The sequence below is a fragment of the Panthera uncia genome (genome assembly GCF_023721935.1).
Source record: "Panthera uncia isolate 11264 chromosome C1 unlocalized genomic scaffold, Puncia_PCG_1.0 HiC_scaffold_3, whole genome shotgun sequence".
Lineage (NCBI taxonomy): Eukaryota > Metazoa > Chordata > Mammalia > Carnivora > Felidae > Panthera > Panthera uncia.
Window position 1 is genome coordinate 27,746,885 of NW_026057584.1, and position 17,701 is coordinate 27,764,585.

Here is a 17,701-nt window from a genome sequence, read left to right on the forward strand (position 1 = left end):
CCAAAAAAGTTCACCTTCATGGTGAAAATGACCGTCTATCAGATGACATAGAATGAGTCATTCATACCAGCAAAAGACACAAAGAAAATGCCACTCATACAAATGTGAGTAAGGAGATATCATCTGCTAAGGTTTCCCCAGTAAAACAACACACAGGCAAATAGGTTACAGTTTGATTGTAAATCAAGATCCAAAGAAGGCACACATTTCATAGCGGCTGACTTTTTTCATACAGTGCTTTTAATCTATAACTTATCCTCTTTTTTATTTGCAATTAACTTGTTAAAAAAAAAAACCTGAGTTGTTTTTCCTACTTTTCCAGAGTATAGATTTTAGTGATTTCACCCACATTGCTTAACACAATCCTATATCCTGTGTTTCTCATAAATTAGTAGTTAGATCCAGATAAGTGATCAAATTCGGGGTTGAATTTTGGCAAGAATACTTCAGTTGCTGTATTGGGTACATCCATCAGGGGGCAGAAAATACCTGGTTGTCTCTTGCTTTGTATATTAGCAGCTATTGAAAATTCTTGATAACGTTCATCATTTTATTAAGGTTTCCAGAATGGTAATGCTCTGAATCTATTGTTCCTTTTCTACTTGTTAACTGAAGACCTCTATATGGAAAACCTTTCTCCCTGTATCAATTCATAAAGAAAAAGCAAGACAAATATTCAATTTTTTTCTCTTTATTTACTATTTTTTTTTTCAGAATAATGACTTACTCCCTACTATCGTCCAAATGCAACCAATAATTTTTAGTATAATAATGAACTGATGGTGGGGTGCCTGGGTGGCTTAGTTGGTTAAATGTCAGACTTAGCTCAGGTCATGATCTCACAGTTTGTGAGTTTGAGCCCCACATTGGGCTCTGTGCTGACAGCTCAGAGTCTGAAGCCTGCTTTGGATTCTGTGTCTGCCTCTTTCTGCCACCCCTGCCCCCTCACCACTCTCTCTCTCTTTCTCTCTCTTAAAAATAAACAAACATTTTTAAAAAATAATAAATTGATGGTATTAGTCTTAGTGACATTGAAGGTGTCCCATCTTCTGCCAATGGAAGTCTCTTAATGATGTCTTCTGAGTCCTTTGATGGTTTTCTCACTTTCTGGTTTGACAAGACATTCAAGGCTCATCTTTTATATTTTCATATTTTTTCTCCAAACCTGGGTCCAACCATTTTTCCAAAGGACTCTTAATTTCTTTAATGAATGATGGTATTTAGATACCACAACTCATGCAGTGGGGGGTGATCATTCTTACTGTGTTGGCCATTGTTTTTAGGCCTTTTCATTAGATAGAAATAAATAGTGTTCTTTAAAAACTTTTGTTCGGTTTAAAGATAAAATGCATCCTAAGTTCATACTGATAGACAGTTCCAACTCAAATTCAAGATTACAAGTTTTACTTAAATTCTGATATTACAACTGTGTAGCCTCTTACCCACACTGAAAATACTTATTCTCATAATTATTCATGTGGGTTATCCTATAATTCACATGAAATGGCCTCAAAGTAACAAAAACAAAACTATCCTAAACATTGTAATTAAAGAAACCAGTGTATGGCATTTTTATAGTTCTTTTTGTCCCTGGGATATACCTTACTGAGATGAACAATGAAATTACATTTAAAGTAAATTGGATAATTACTCCGTATGGTTTTGCCATTCACTCCACATTTAAATTATAATTTTATAATGTAATAATTAAACAGTAAAGATATAGCTTTAGAATTTAAAACTTAATTACAATTATACAATTAAAATTTTAAATATAATTTTATAATTACAAAATATTATAAAAATAAAATTACATATTTGTGAACTCATAAAAGAAAAAGTATAATTTTATTTTACAAATATTTTCTTTTAATCTATCTTGCATAAAAAATTCTTTCCAAACTCCCAGAGTTTTTAAAAAAACATTGCTCATGAGTTCAGTTAGTTTAACTACCACAACGAACACAAAAATATTCAGTTAAGAAACACAAAAGAAGAATTTTAACAAACTTGAGCCAATTATTCATGTTAACATTCTTGTAAGATTGTCTTTCTTCAATTTAAGATATTTAAGTGGTATCTAATTTATATGCTGAAGCAAAGTATAAGAACATAAGCTAATAATGGAGGTAACATAATGTCTCACATTTGAATAAGAACTACTCTGAATGACATGAAACATCTACATATATTCCCCAGAGAACAGCACTTGTTCAACAAAGTCTACATTAGAAGTCTGGAGTTTGGTTCAACAATTTAAATTTTCTGCCTTCACCAGAAGAAAAGAGTCAAATGAGTGACAGTTATAGCTATGTTAGTGATAAAGTATTTTCAAGCCCTGCATGGAAACTGGTAGAAATTCATCACTTTTTTAAGTTTATTTATTTTGAGAGAGTGTGAGCTGGGGAGGGATAGAGAGAGGAGGTAGGAGAGAGAGAGGGGGAGAGAGAGAATCCCAAGCAAGCGCTGCACTGTCAGCACAGAGCCCAATGCAGGGGTCAAACCCATGAACCATGAGATCATGACCTAAGCCAAAATCAAGAGTTAGACTCTTAACCAACTGAGCCACCCAGGCGCCCAAGAAATTCATCATTATACAGGGCAAACCAAGCATTTTCGTCTGTTTATTTGGTTAGTGGGTTTTTTTGTTCAGTACACTGAATAACATAGCTTCATAATCTCTAGAGTAGCCAAAGTAGTTATTCAGAGTAATTGTGCTTTAAGAACAAACTGGGAGTGAGGCAATTTATTTCTGAAGAAAATATATTTAAGAAGAATTCTACCAAAACAGGATTGTACATCTCCTACACACCCAATTTCCAAAAATCTATGCAAACTGTTTTACTCTTTTCCACATCTGTAAAATAGGGAGAAGAATTTTCTTGGCAACCTTAACACAATTTCCCTGAGATGCAAAGTGGAGATCATGATTCTAAGTTAGTTTAATGATACATATTTGTATCTCAGGATTATAGACACATAGTCTTTTTAATTCCATCACATGATAGTTGAAGCCAGGCTACTTTATTCTTTGCAGTTATTATGTCTATCTTACCAGTGGATGGCACTGTACAGAAAATAAAGGAATAACTCATATAACCATATAACTTTCAATTAATTCAGAATTTTAGTACACAAAATTCAGTCACATTTATAGTATCATTTATTTGTTTCTAACCTCCATGAGACAAGCAAATCTTTTCCACAGTTGAGGAAACAGAGGGTCAATGGGATGAATTGATTTTCCATGAATCTAGAACTCAGGTCTTTTGAACCCTAGACCATTGGATGAAGAACATCGACACACTTAGCGATGGACCTGACTTCCAGCTCAATGTGTTTGCCCTCATGTTCTGCTGAGGTGCCACTAACCCATGAACTTTCTTTGAAGCAAATTCACAAAGTTGGGAAGCACTGATCTCCGAGTCACAAGAGGATGTCTGAGAGGAGAATGGGAAGAACATGCCTCCTTGGAAAATAACACCATGAAGGTCAACTCTTGTTAGAATAGAGAGCCCTTTTCTACATATCCCAGGAGACAGAAAGAAAGATGGAATCCTTTAGTAAATAAAGACTAGAAAACCAGAAGAAACATTGGTATCCAGAACCTCACCACTGATCTGAAGATGAAAGGTTCAAAAAAAAAAAAAAAGAAATTACAGAAATCTAGGATTTTAATGATGATTTTCCACCTGGCATAGGGAGATTGATCTTCCCGAAAAATGAAACTATGTCCTGTGGACCATTCCCCATACCTGAAATTGTCATCATTTATTAGAAAGGACTCCTTATTAATACATTTGTATTGATCTAAAGGCTTCCACCTTGCTATGTTCATACTCTCGGTATACTATCTTATAATATACTCTCTTATTTCTGACAATATGTCAGATTATTTTGGGTTTTCTATGTAGATGATTTTATCTTCAAAATAACATTTTTTTTTCTTTTCAATCCTTATATTTAAGTTCCTTTTTATGTTTTACTACACTGTCTCAAACATTCAGTTAAATGATAAATAGAAGCTGTAAGTGTAGGCATTCTTGTTTTTTTTTTTTTTTTTTTGATTCTATAGGAAATGGTTTCTATGTTTTTCCTTTAGGAATGATGTTTCTTCATTCACTGGTGGTAGATAAAATTTATCAGGTTCAGGATATTTTTTGCTCTTCCTAGTTTTTATTATTATTATTTTATTATAAGTGGGTTTGAATTTTATTATATTTCTTTATGCTTTAAAGTGATAATTATACATTTTCCTCCTTTCATGAGTGGACGTGTTGAATAATATTCATAGATTCGCTAATATTAAAGTGCCCTTCCATTCCTGAGATAAATACTAATTCATTGTAGTATATTATCTTCCTCATATCTCACTGGTTTAAGATCTTTTCTTTTTAAATTTCTTTTATTTGGACTGGAAAGCAAAATGCAAAAGAATGAACCTGGACCACTTTCTTACACTCTACACAAAAATAAACTCAGAATGGATGAAAGACCTAAATGTAAGACAGGAAATTATCAAAATCCTAGAGGAGAAAACAGGCAAAAACCTCTTTGATCTTGGCCACAGCAACTTCTTACTCAACATGTCTCCAGAGGCAAGGCAAACAAAAGCACAAATGAACTATTTGGACCTCATCAAGATAAAAAACCTTCTGCAAAGTGAAGAAAACAATCAACAAAATAAAATGCAATTGATGGAATGGGAGAAGATATTTGCAAATGACATATCAGATAAAGGGTTAGTATTCAAAATCCATAAAGAACTTACCAAACTCAACACCCAAAAAACAAATAATCGGTGAAGAATGGGCAAAAGACATGAATAGATACTTCTCCAAAGAGGACATCCAGATGGTCAAGCAATACATGAAAACATGCTCAACATCACTCATCATCAGGGAAATACAAATAAAAACCACAATAAGATACCACCTCACACCTGTCAGAACGACTAAAATTAACAATTCAGGAAAATGACAGATGTTGGCAAGGATGCTGAGAAAGGGGAATGCTTTTGCACTTCTGGTGGGAATGCAAACTGGTGCAGCCACTCTGGAAAATAGTATGGAGTTTCCTCAAAAAATTAAAAATAGAACTAGCCTACAACCCAGCAATTGCACTACTTAGGTATTTATGCAAAGGATATAAAAATACAGATTCAAAGGGGCACATGCACCCCACTGTTTATAGCAGCACTATCACCAATAGCCGAAACATGGAAAGAGCCCAAATGTCCATCAACTGATGAACAGATAAAGAAGAAGTGGTATATATACATGTACATATGTATATGTATGAATATTATATATATATAATGGAATGTTGCTCAGCCATCAAAAAGAATGAAATCTTGCCATTTGCAACAATGTGGATGGAACTATAGTGTATTATGCTAAGTGAAATAAGTCAGAGAAAGATAAACATCATATGATTTCACTCATATGTAGAATTTAAGAAACAAAACAGATGAACATAGGGGAAGGAAAGCAAAAATAAGATGAAAACAGAGAGGGAAGCAAACCATAAGAGACTCTTAAATACAGAGAACAAACTGAGGGTTGCTGGAGGAGGAGATAAACTAAATGGGCGATGGGCATTAAGGAGGGCACTTGTTGGGATGAGCACTGGGTGTCTACTCCTGAAACCATTATTACACTATATGTTAACAAACTGGATTTAGATAAATTTTTAAAAAATAATTAAAATAAAATAAAATAAATTTCTTTTAATTTGGTACTCTTCTACTTTGGAACCAAAGTATTTGTTATACAAATAACACAGGATTAATTAGTGAATTCTTTGTCAATTCTCTAAAAGGTTTTATTTAAGATTAGACAGATTTATTTCTTGGAAGTGGATTAGAATATGCCTTTAAAAACCCAGTGAATCTGGAAGTTCATTGCAAGAAAATGTTTCACTCTTGGAGTCTTGAAAAAGTTCTAAGATATTGTCTCCCTCTTTACCTGTGAGTCAGCTGAGTCAGCTGACTGCAAATATTTGTGTATTTATTTATGTATTTTATCTAAGTTTAAATTTATTGGCACAAAAATATTCATAGTGTGCTGTTATTTATTTATTTTATTATAAATAAGTAAAATAACAAATAGGTAGATAAGCAAATAAGTTTCTGGATAGCTAATATATACGACATCTTAAAATTCCAACATTGTAGGTCTTGGATCCTGTTGTTTCCACTGACTCCTACACTTGATGGGTTACCTTCATTCCTTAGTGATCATTTAGTTTTATTTAATTACTCCATATGGGTTAGAAAATTTTCCTCCAAAGATGGTTTGATTCTGCTGGTAATATTGGGACCACTTTTACACACACTTTACCTTCTACATTCTAGCTTACTATTTCTACTTTTAATACCAAACTCAACTTTGCCAATACTTAGCTCAAGATTCATACTCTAAACAATGATTTTACATACATGGTCATCCACAAGGCAAGCCCGTGCCACCCAGAAGAATACTGCCTTGTCCCCCAATCCCAGCTCTATTTTGTTTTGTCTCCACGGCATTCTGTTGGATATCCATCAATGAATGCAGAAGTTTTGCCTGTGTGGAATTCATTTACTCTATAGCAGGAAGTCCTCCATGATACTAGAAGTACAATTTTACGTCCAATTTCTTGGTTTTCAACCAGTGTATATCATTTTATTTCAGATCTAAATCTTTCAGAGACAGAGAGCTGCATTTTGTTATTAGGTTGCTGGTACAATTCAGTTCCTTGCAGTTGTGGGACTGAGACCCTGTTTCCCAGAGGTGGTCACTCTCCGCAGGCAGTTCATGACAGGTTTCTTCATGACCTGTAGGAGATCATCTGTCCCTCTATGAGGAGCCCAGTCTTCTAAGGCTTTCATCTGACTAACTCAGGCTGCCCAGAACAAGCTCCCTTCTGATGAGCTCAAAATCAACTGACTTGAAACCTTAATTATACCTTCCATATCTCTTTATCTATGCTGTAAAATGTAACCTAATCATGGAAGTTAAATTCCAACCCATTCATGGGTCATGCCTACCCTCAAGGAGAGGGATTAGACAGGGCACTTACACCAGGGAGTAGGAATCTTGGGGGCCATCTTAAAATTCTGCCTACCACAGGTATTCTGGCCTCCCCTCATTCACGACTTCCACAACAGCTCTATATACAAATGAGAACTAAGAGGATAAATGAATATTCAGACCATAAAATGAATATTAAAGAAACTCTACTGACATTGAGTTATAGTGAAATGGTTACTACTAGATCAATATAATTGTAGCTTTCATGATTGGTTCGTCTTCTCTGTTCCTCCTCACCTAAGCTATTTACTCTTCTCAGAAGAACAGCATGGTACATGCTTTGCACCACACTGGGAGCCTCTTACTCTAAATTTTGATCCAGTAAATACCATACAAATCTGTGACATTAGGACAATGCCTTTCTCTTTAAAATAAGGTCAATAGTTAACTTATCTCTTTGGCAAAGTATATGTATGTATACGTATATATACACACACATATACATACCATACATAGTCATCACAAGTTAAGTATGAAACAGTAAAAAGGAAATTACTTTAATTGATATTTATTCTGTTTGTGTAACTCCACAATCATCTGATTTGCATCAGAGACGGTCTTAAGTAAAATTCAAAAGGAGAACATTTTGTTGGATTGTTACAGCCACTAAAAGGCAACTGAATAATGTCCCATCAGCAGGCAGGAACAGGGTGAGTCACTCAGTTTTTAGAAGTTCTTCATCTAATTCATGACACTACATGCACCTTCAACTTCGTTACTAGCTAATTCTCGATAGCTAGTAAGCATCAACATTAGATCTTAATTGGCAATCAGGACTTCTGGTATGGCAGGCCCTGTTGAATTAAATCTGAAAGTACTAACCTAATTCCCCAGGACTGACTTTTAGAAAGTATCACTGTCTTGGGGCACCTGAGCAGCTCAGTTGGTTAAGCATCCAACTCTTGACTTCGACTCAGGTCATGATCTCAGTTTGTGAATTTGAGCCCCACATCTGGCTCTGCGCTGACAGTATGGAACCTACTTGGGATTCTCTCACTCTACTTCTCTCTCTCTGTCCCTACCCAGCTCTCTCTCAAGATAAATAAATGAACTTTAAAAAAACCAAAGTATACTGTCTTGATGCTTTCTAGTATACAGGGGCTACAATGGCCCCTTTCATTGTTGCCCCACTGCTTTGAAGAGAGGATTGCTTCTGCAAGAGTTCTACAGGATAAAAGCTGGCTTGAGAACTGAAGCTTTCACAATTTATGACAGAAGCTTAACTATTCTACCATTAATCACCAGTGATTTCTGATTTTGAATGTAAAGCAGGACTGACATGCCCATTTATTCTTTGGCTCCATGCAAAATTGGTACAAATTAACCTGTACATCCCATAATACCCACCACAAAGTCCTTTTGCCAGAGAAACTGTGATGAGCAGAAATATGCTCTATTTTTTTCCACTAGGAAAAGAACTTGGCATAGCTCTCATTCTCCACATCTTTGTTACTCACAGTGTGGTCCAGGGACTCCACATTATTGACCCCAATTTGGGTCATGATCCAGATGGTACTAAATCAGAATCTGCCTTGCAACTAGATCCAGGCAATTCTCATGGGCACTAATGACTGAGAAGCAGTGCTCAACAGAGCTCAGGAGGCTATCAACCAGCTCTGATTATAGTAATGATGATTACAAAAATTGTACTTATTACTATTATATTTGTTAATAATATGGTGCTTGTATTATGTGGTGATAGATCTTATAGGAAGGGCACCCTATCACCCAGGGCAGGTAAAGGAGTGGGTTTTCTGTAAATCCTACTATAATTATCTCTGTCCACATAATATCTCAACTTGATGTAGGCCCTGCAGCATTGAGGAATGGGTTCCTGTGCTCTCAAGACTTCATTGTATTTGCAGAGGTTGCTCAGGGAGGAAAAGTAGTCTTGAGACAACTCAACAGGCCTGGGTCTGGAGAGTCTGGAAAGGCTGGGGTGACCCACAAAGCCTCCCTCTCTTGGAAGGATGGATGTCATAGTGCTGGATGCCTGGATACACACATGTCAACTAATATCTTCCCTTCTGGAACCTATTGTCCTTCCCTGTCTCATTTTTCATTTCCTGCCAAGAAAGGACCATTTTAAACTCACTATAATAGTCAAGTACAACTTTTTCAGCTACTTTCTCTGTGAAGTAAAGAAAATGAACTGAGGCATTTGCTTCCCTGAAAGCCTACTTTTTACCACTTCATTAGACCTCTTTCCACTTCAAAACCAGATCCCTCCTCCAACTTCCTTCCATCTCCTCTCAAACAGACTCCAAACGTCCACATTCCATTAATGAATACTTGTCTTTTAGGTATCAGTGCTTTAAGCAAACAGTTCTCAAACTTCAGCATCTGAATTACCTGAAGGGGTTGTTAAAACACAGATTGCTGGATCCCATCCGGATTTTCTGATTCAACAAGTCTGAAGAGGAGCCCAAATTTTTGTACGTTAAAAATTCTTCGGGTGATGCTGATGTTTCTGTTCAGGGTGCTGTACTTTGAGAACCTCCACTTTCAAAATAGAATTCCAGGAATTGGGAGTGGGTTGAGAGGCTGCGGGGTAGCTGGATGCCAGCCTAATGTCTCTCTTATGGATCAGGTTAATGTGGGTCTGCTGGTGTACACCCAGGTCTGTGAAGACCTGGCCAGTCCAGGATTCACACAGAGCAGTGATGTTCCCTCTCTCGGCTGGCCTCCTGGGCCACTGTCCTGCCACTTTGTGAACAGGCAGTAAATCGCTGTGCAAACACATCTTACAAGTGAGGCTGCAACAATGATGCTCCTCCTATCTTGTTTTGCAAGTGACATAACTGGTGTGAAAAATGAGTTTAACAAAAGCCTCATTTAAAGTGGAGTCCAGGGGCGCCTGGGTGGCTCAGTCGGTTAAGCATCAGACTTCAGCTCAGGTCACGATCTCGTGGTCCGTGAGTTCCAGCCCCGCGTCGGGCTCTGGGCTGATGGCTCAGAGCCTGGAGCCTGCTTCCGATTCTGTGTCTCCCTCTTTCTGCCCCTCTGTCTCTCTCTGTCTCATGCTCTGTCTCTATCTGTCTCAAAAATAAATAAACTTTAAAAAAAAAAGATAATTTAAAATAAATAAATAAGTAAATAAAGTGGAGTCCAGAGGCCCTAAAGGGGGAGTTCATGTGCACATATCACTCATTGTAGACTGCACAACCAGCAGAGAAAAGGAAGATCATTCTTATCTTAACACGGGAGGATACTTTTCATATAAAAATTTCTCTTCTGGGTCACATGCACCCCAATGTTTATAGCAGTGTTATAAACAATAGACAAATTATGGAACGAGCCCAAATGTCCATCAATTAATGGATGGATTAAGATGTGTATGTATACACACACGCACACACACACACAATGGAATACTACTCAGTGGTGAAAAAGAATGAAATCTTGCCATTTGCAACAATGTGGATGGAAATGGAGGGTATTATACTAAGTGAAATAAGTCAGTCAAAGAAAGACAGATAACATATGATTTCATTCATGTGTGGAATTTAATAAACACAACAGACGAACATAGGGGGAGGGAAGGAAAAATGAGATTAAAAACAGAGAGGGAGGCAAACCATAAGAGACTTAAATACAGAGAACAAACTGAGGGTTTATGGGGGTGGGAGGGTGTATTAAATGGGTGACAGGCAATAAGGAGGGCACTTTTCTGGATGAGCACTGGGTGTCATATGTAAGAGATGAATCACTGGGTTCTACTCCTGAAGCCAAGACTACACTGTATGTTAACTAATTTGAGAATAAATAAAAAATTAAAAAAATATGAGGAAGAAAATTTCTCTTCTGCTTTTTTTTTAAAAAGGAAGATCTCTCCCTGTCCCAGCAACAGCACACTAAGTACGGCTTACAGCCAATGAGAAACCACCACAAGCTTGAACTCTTGTTCTTCTCCAATGAACTTCTGTTCAAAACAACCCTCCCCACTTTCCTCCTAAAACATAATTAAAGCTGACCTTCCCTTTGACTCTTCATACTTGCCTAGGGTTCTGCCATTGCTTGCATGTCCTGAATTACAAGTGTCTGCTCTTCCTGAATAAACCCATTTTCTGCTACAAAAATAACTGGTTATTTGTTTTTTTAGTTTGATACTAGCAATGTGACTTCCTGCATTGGCTGTTTAATGGGGAAGGCTGGCATATCAATTTTGGAAAATAGAATTGAAATGGCATGATTCATATATGAATTATTTGGTCTCTGAGACCCATACATTAGTTAACTATGAAATAAAATTGGGAGTTTCTCTCTCTCAAGAGTGATAAGACAAGCATTTCTCCTTTCAGCAAAAGAATGAAGAGGACTGATCTATTGTGCCATCTACATATGTATATTGAACTGCCATATATCCATTAAATATCTGTCAAATTTTCTTTAATAACAAGAAATTATTGTGCTCTAATGTCGAGTGAAAAAATACAAAGTTGCATGTGCCATATGAATATGACAATGTATAACTTCGTGAAAACATTCATTCACTTAATTATTATTTACTGAATGCCTGGTATGTACCAGGAAATGTCAAAGTTCAGAAACAATGAAGATAAGAAGTCAAGAGTGATGTCTGGTCAGTACTAGGATGTGACGTTTGCCAGGGACCCAGGAATGCCAGAATCCAGCCCTGCAAACCATCCCTCTTTTCCCGGGAACTCTAAGTACAAATCACTAATGAAAGTACAAGTTCCAAAGAGATGAACTCTCAGTTAAAATTACATTGGGATACCTGAGCTTATACTTAAATAATTAAACCGACTTATGCTTTATCAGCCATGATTCTGGCAGGAAACCAGTATACACGCAAAGGGTTGAACAAAAGAAAATCTCCTGAAGAGACTATTTAGAGAAGTTTGGACAAGGTTAAGGAAACAAGGGAAGATGAGGTACCCAGGGACTAGTAACAACAGGAATATTTTATCATTCTAGGCCTGATGGGTCAAGGGGGAAAACTAGAACACAGTGAGAATTAGAACCTTAGAAACAAGGCTAACAGGAATCATCATCTGCGGAAATGTAGCCAGTGCCCAAACCTTGGCCAACCTGGGGGAGAAGAGAAGACTATCTCAAACTCACCTGGATCCCATACTCCAATCTCCTGTCAGTGCCTCTCCCTGGCTGAATCCATCCAGAGGCCCAAGTGACATCATTTGTAGAGGTCAACCTCTTGAAGCAGGGCCAAATGGATTATAATTTACACCCTTAAATCCCCCTTTCCTCTCAAACTATAAATTATGGGAGTGGAAAATTCTAGTATTCCCATGGAGGAGTTCTCATGAGAACAGAGAGAAAGACAGCCTAGGCTCCAAAACATTTGGGGCTGATTTGCTTTGACATTTCTGCGGGATGAAGTGGAAGATGTAGAAAGTGAACATCCTTCCCTGAGGAATCAGGTGCTGCCTAGAAACGTAACAAGCATGAAGGTCAAGGAAACACAGTGAACAGTGCAGATGCATAACACAGTGACCCAGCTTGCCATGAACCAAGACTACTCAGGGGGCTGACTCAGACTGGAAACTCCTGCTCCCTTAAGGGCTTATGGCTGGGGAGTGGGTGGGCACAGGCCTTCTGGCATAATTAAGGCGGAGATGCTCTTCTTACTCAAGGGGAATATAGTGACTAGAGTGTACTTATGTAAAGCATTACCAGTCTTCTAAAATTCAGAAAAACGTTGTGTTTGTATTTTCTCATAAAGATAACATGGCCAACAACAACAAAAGCTGCTTTTACTTAGGACTGTTGAGAATACAACTCTGGAAAAAGAATTGTTAAATATTAAAAGTTTTTATGGTTAAATGGCATATATTTATTTACATCTTGCAATGCAATATTTAAACAGATGATATTAATAGGTCACTTATAAGATTAATAAATAACATTTACAAAATTTCATCTGGAGAAATGCAGTTTCATGAAGAGTCAATCTCAGTAAAAGAATAGTCTCAGTCACTGTTTTGAGACACACATACATACATTCCAGAAAAGGAAAAGGATGACTATTTTTTTAAAGATGCGTTGTTCAAAAGGTATGATATTTTTTTTATGTTTTGTCTCTCAGGGCTGTTGTCCTAATTTTCTCTTCGGAAACAAAACAAGAATTTGTGTACTGTATGGTTTTTAATTTTTTTGAAAATTAAGCAAAAGTCCGCAATGATGGTTAAGTAGACTGAATTTTAAAAATAGACAATTTTGGGGTGCCTGGGTGGCTCAGTCATTGAGTGTTCGACTTCAGCTCAGGTCATGATCTCATGGTTTGTGGATTCAAGCCCCGGGGCGGTCTCTGTGCTGAAAGCTGGGAGCCTGGAGCCTGCTTTGGATTCTGTGTCTCCTTCTCTTTCTGCCCCTCCCCCGACTCATGCTCTGTTTCTGTCTCAAAACTAAATAAACATTTAAATAAATAAATAAATAAATAAATAAATAAATAAATGAAATAAAAATAAACAATTTCAAAAATAGCAGAACTAAGCTTGTCTACGTCCAGAATAACTAGAGAAAAAAGGTCTTTTTCATAATGGGTCATTGATACACTGAAAACTATTAGTCATGTATCTCAACTGGTACAAAGCAGTAATCAAGGATAAGGCACAAGATGAGAAAATGAGCTGATCTTTGTTATGCCAACTCAAGAATTATGCTACCATTCACTCTCCAAATAACACATTGTATGCAAAAATAATGTGCAGTGAGTACATTAAAATTCTGTTGAAAAGGAGGAGTATTCTGTCTTGCCCTAGGTCCTCAATCTTAGAAGGATCTGTCATGGGCAGAATAGTCCAGCAATGATCCACAAGATAGCCCCTGAGAGGCCACCCCATGGTGTGAAAGAAACGTATACAAGGATGATGTCTCTCTGATACTCAGGGTGGAAGTGGCAATCTATTTCCTTTTACTACACGTGGAAACATGGAAAGAGAGAGAAGATAAGGAACAGCAGGGAAACTGACCAAAGCAGTGAGGGGCCTTCCTTTTAACATGTACCCCATGTATCCTATTTGAAGTTAAAGCCTTAATTATTTAAAATAGAAAATTTCTGGAGTGCCTGGGTAGCTCAGTTGGTTAAGCATCCAACTCTTGGTTTTGGCTCAGGTCATGACCTCATGGCTTCATGAGTTTGAGCCCCACGTCCAGCTCTGTGCTGGCAGTGCAGAACCTGCTTGGGATTCTCCCTCTCTCCCTCTCTCTATGCCCCTGCCCTTCTCATGCTGTGTCTCTCTCAAAATAGATAAATAAACTTTCAAAAAAAAATAATAAAATAGAGTATTTTTAAGGGATGCCTGGGTGGCTCAGTTGGTTGAGCATCGGACTCCTGATTTTGACTCAGGTCATGATCCCAGGGTCATGGGATTGAGCCCCACTCTCAGTGTGAAGCCTGCATAAGATTCTCACTCTCCCTCTGCCCTGCTTTCCCGCTTGCTCTCACTTTCTCTCTAAAATAAAAGAATAGAGTAATTCTAGTTGGGAAGTGAGGCAGTGAAGAGGAGGAGGAGGAGGGATGCCTTCTGGTGAATCCCCATCAGATTCCTGGAATCCTCCCGATCTCCAGCTCTAATTAAGCTCTAAGTAATTTGTTGCCAGCACAATCCAACTGGCTTCTATTTGTTTCAGTGCTCTTACTATGGTTTCTTTAAACTCTTGAGGTCAAAGGTTAAGTTTATAACAACTCCTCCCCCTATCAGAAGACTTAATGGTTTCAGACACATAGAGAATATTCAATGACCATGTCTGGATTGAGAGGGATTGGTTCTGTATTGTGAAGTACATAAGCAAATCAAGTTCTTGTCAAGGAGCATTTTCTAGAAATGCTTTCATATTATTTTAATAGCAATTCATTCTATAAACAAGAAAGTCACAAAGGCATCATAAATGAAGAGTGACTGGTATTAAACAATACACATGCATACATATGTATACACATATGCAACACAGAATGGTGATGTGTTTTTTATTTTCAATCTCACTTATCTTTGAAGTTTAAAGTTTTCCTTTACAGTAGAAATTTAAAATTTTTTCTTTGCTTGGGCATTATGTTTCTCTTCATTTTAATAGCCAAAGTGTAGTTTAATACCTTCATTTTCCCTTGGCCTAAATTCAACCAATGCTTGCCTTTGTAAGCAAGACTTTGTTCTTTTGTCTCTGAAAAATAATGCCATTACTCTGTAAGAGCTCAGCTGGGCTGGAGGAGAGTGAGCTGAGTGGCAAGGTTTTGGAGTAGCCAGTTAAAGCAACAAGGCAAAAATGAAAAAAGACCTTTAGTTACTTATACAGATCTTCTTTGACTTACGATGGGGTTATGTCCCAATAAACCCACTATAAGTTGAAAATATGGGAGTTGAAAAGGCACTTAATACACCTAATATACCAAACATCATAGCTTAGCCTAGTGTTCTTTAAATGTGCTTAGAACACTTTCATCAGCCCACAGTTGGGTATAATCATCTAACACAAAGCCTATTTTATAATATGTGTTGACTTCATGTAATAATTTACATGAGATCGTGTAATTTATTGAGTATTGTACTGAACATGAAAAACAGAATGGTTGTAAGGATTGTAAGTGTATGGGTTGTTTAGCCATACACTACTCAAAATTCAAAGTAGTTTCTACCAAATGGGTATTACTCTTGCTACATCATAAAGCAGAAAAACAATAAGTTGAAACTTCAAAAGTCAAGGACCATCTATATTAGTGGGGTTGGCCAGGTGCTATATGTGTACATGCTTATGCAAAACAAAGAAACACACACTTAGCCTGAAATGGGGAAAGATATTCCCACACAAGGTGATAAGCCCAGAACAGGTAGTGAGGACTCTTTATCTCCGGGTAAGGAAGTGTTTCAGGCCTAAGGCCCCTTGGTGTAGGAGTCAAAGGCTGTGTGGAAGACCATTTCCCAAAATAAACAACAGCTAATCTTCAAGTAGGGGGACTTTGACGGCACCATGTGTTACGTATAGCTCATCTTAAATTCACATGTTAATTGAAGGGCAATTCGTGTTCACTAATTGCCTTTATCCAAAGGAATAAAAGTTCTCCCAACTCTATGAAAGGTAGTCACAATTTGGAGCCAGCATTCAAAGTCAAATGTCTGTGAAGATAGGGAAATAGAGGTTTTCTCTTCCTTGAGATTTACGTTCAAAGAGATAGTTCCCAAGTTCCTGAAAAATGCATGGTGCGATTGAAAAGCTGACAAAAGTCTTTTTGGTTTTTAGAAAGATTTACATATATATCAAAGGAACAAAGAAAGAATGCAAAAATAAAAGTTTTCTAAAGTAAACGCTCTAAGAAAAAAAAGAGGGGAAATCTTTTGCTCCTTAAAAATTCCACTTTTTCCCTTTTTAGATTTGTATTCACCTTACAAAAGTACATGTGATTTTGAAGACCTTTGTTTATTTTTTTAAATTTTTTTGTTTATTTTTGAGAGAGAGACAGACAGAGAATGAGCAGGGGAAGGACAGAGAGAGAGAGGGAGACACAGAATCGGAAGCAGGCTCCAGGCTCCACACTGTCAGCACAGAGCCCGACATGGGCTTGAACCCATGAACCGTGAGATCATGACCTGAGCCGAAGTCAGATGCTTAACCAACTGAGCCACCCAGGTGCGCTTATTTCTATTCTATGAAGAGGGAGTCATTCTAGGGAAGAAAAGAACTGCTACGTAAGAATGAGATGAGAGAGGCCACCTCCACTGCATATTTTTTTTCAAACAGTGTAACTTTGATCTTCTCTTTCAATCATTATCTACTATTTTCCTTATTTCCTTTATAAACCTTTCTCCTTTGTCTCTATGGGGGAAAAACATCAACAAGTGGAGCAAGAGCAAAAGTCAAAAAGGAAGTGCACACTCTAGGGTAGTGGATAGATGGAGCCTGGTTTTGTGTCATCAAGTGATTCACCAAAGTCACACAACATGTAAGAGGTGGACCTGGGACTTGGACCACAGGTCTTCTGACGACATAGCTGCTAAATGAAAATCCTCTTGAGTCTTTCTTATTTACTGCATAAGTTTAAGAACTGTTGTGGCATCTGGGTAGCTTAGTGTGTTAAGCCTCCATCTCCTGATTTTGGCTCAGGTCGTGATCTCACCGTTTCTGAGTTCAAGCCCTGCGTCGCACTCTGCGCACTGACCTCCCTGAAATTGCTTGGGACTCTCTCTCTCTCTCTCTCTCTCTCTCTCTCTCTCTCTCATTTTTTCTGGCCCTCCCATGCTCACACCATGTCTCTCTCAAAATAAATAAACTTAAAAAAAAACAGAACTGTGCAAAAGTATGTAGAAGATAGAATTCAAATCATAAAATTATTATAGACATATACATATGGAGAACAGAAGTTTCAGGGTATGCTTCTTAAACAGTGATACTTATCCAAATTAGGATTAAACTGTGAAATCATGTCCATCTGCTCTTACCTATTTTTGATTAGTTTTATATTAGCTTTATATCAGTAATCTTTCTTTTGAAAAGTTGCATTGCTAAAAAGAAAAGAATTTGAGAAGTAGTGGGAGAAATAATGATGCAATCAAGCCTGATTTCTACAGCCTGAAATTATTGGTTTGGAAAATTAGTACTTTGGGATAAATACAAAACTCCCTGTGATCGTGAAACTACGGGGGGTAGCCCAGGAA